General features: G+C 29.8%; 1 protein-coding gene across 5 annotated transcripts in view; it reads right to left on the reverse strand.

Moving 5' to 3' along the window:
- DIAPH3 (diaphanous related formin 3) overlaps window positions 1–2,071 on the reverse strand; it is a 481,355-nt gene that overhangs the window by 149,766 nt on the left and 329,518 nt on the right. The gene's annotated exons all lie outside the window — the stretch shown is intronic.

The raw sequence follows: 2,071 nt of genomic DNA on the forward strand, positions 1-2,071 counted from the left end.
TTTATTTTTAAAATTAAAAATATTCAAACATAAAATTAGGTATCTTAAAGCAATATAAATCAATTATTAACCATAAATGATGGCTAACTATTAGGAAAGCTTTGGTAAAATAAAGCTGTTCTAATATATTAAAACCTGTACGTCGAATATATGAATGATTAAGGAAGAATTACAAATATGTGCCTCAGTATTGTATTATGAATTATTAAAACAGGAACGAAATTGAGGTTGATATGAAATTGCTGGAAGGATGACTTTCTAAACTTCAAGGTGATAGAAAAATCACAAAGGCAAAGATTAAAATAAAATGTTATAGAACAAAAATGAAACATTTTTATATGTGTCAAGATATAAAAATAAAAAGCCAAACTGGAAGATGTCTAAATATTAATGCCTAATGAGCTAACTTACATGAATACATAAGAAAAAGGCTAGGAAAAAACAATTCACTAAAGAGGAAATACAAATAAATGGACTATAAACACTTCAAAAATGTCTGTCTTCAGTAGTAATCAAGGAAATGCAAATGAAGATTTGAAACATTACTTCTTAATCTATTAAAGAGCAAAAAGCTTAAAAAATAACAAAATATCCAATCAAGGCACAATCATAACCCAATCTTGAATATGGGAGAAATTAGAACAACACTTTTGAGAATCAATTTGGCAATATACATCAAAAGTCTTAAAAATTCTAATCCTTTTCTTCTGTATCAGAATAAAATGAGGATTTTCTAATTATTTACAGATAAATATATTTATCACATTGAAAAGTCAGAAATAACTACTGTTTTATGACTTCATTATGCACTAATAAAAGTTAGATATGGCATAGCCAGGGGATTCAATGAAATAGTAAAAATTACAAATTAAGAATGATAAATTATGAATAACATGAAACACTGAAAAGTTCAGCAAGACAAACTGAGACACTAAATCACATATTTACTAGAAGGATAGCTTCTATTAAAAAATAAGAAATATTAAATCTGAAAAAAAACTAAAAGGACAATGTGTCACATTGTTAGCAGTGATTCTTTGGATAGGGAGTTTATGGTAATGGTATTTGGATCTGCTGCCTTTTAGATGTTTCTGACTATATATAATGTAAAGGCACCATTTGAAATGAAAAAAATGAAAGAAATTTATCCTATTTTTTTTTATTTTGAGATGGTCTTGCAGTCTCACTCTGTCGCCCCACTTAGAGTGCACTGAAGTCATCATAGCTCACTACAACCTCAAACTCCCCAAGTGATCCTCTTGACCTAGCCTCCCAACTAGCTGGGACTACAGGCACAAGATACCATGCCCAGCTAATTTTTCTATTCTTAAAAATGGAACTTTTCTTTAGGAGAAATATAAACTTTATTGATATTACATTGGAAGTTTTATTAAAATTTTTGTGTGTTAAGCTTTCAACTTTTCAAATTAATCTTACAGAATTTCTGAGAAGCTTCATGTGATCAGAACCTTGGACAGAAACCACAAACAAATAGCCCATCTGCCATCTAGTAATTCATTTAGAGCACTCTGTAGCTGACACTAAAAGAGCTAATATTCAAATATAAAAATGCTCTGTGAATTAGGCAATATTAGCTTTAAATTACTTATAGAAGCATATTTTAAAATCAGAGCTAAACCTTTAAGATATTTCAGGGAATATTACCTGAATTTCGAACATAAACAAGAAATTGTGCTTAGATGATTTTTTTTTCCCTACAAGAAACAAGTGCAATACATTAAGGTCCTCAGTTTGCTTCATTAAACATAAAATATGCCTGTAAGATTGAAAGGAAAGAAGGCAAAGTAGGCATCTCTCTCTATCCCTGGGGACACCTTAGGTGAATTTGCAGCCCTGAATTGTAAACTACAGTGATTTAGCCGTGAAACTGATAGATTTTAATTAAAGCCTTCTGCAATCCTTACTGGTTTAGAGGTGGAAGAGCCAGAATTTTCGGGGAGTGAAAATGTAACTACAATTTACTTAATCATTTTGCTTTTAAGTTAGTGGTATGTTTTAGCTTTTTAAAACATATATATATACACATGTTTGTGTAAAACCTCAGAATAAG

Source organism: Otolemur garnettii, unplaced genomic scaffold, assembly GCF_000181295.1.
Source record: "Otolemur garnettii isolate 467f Iridium unplaced genomic scaffold, OtoGar3 scaffold00040, whole genome shotgun sequence".
In the NCBI taxonomy this organism is placed as follows: domain Eukaryota; kingdom Metazoa; phylum Chordata; class Mammalia; order Primates; family Galagidae; genus Otolemur; species Otolemur garnettii.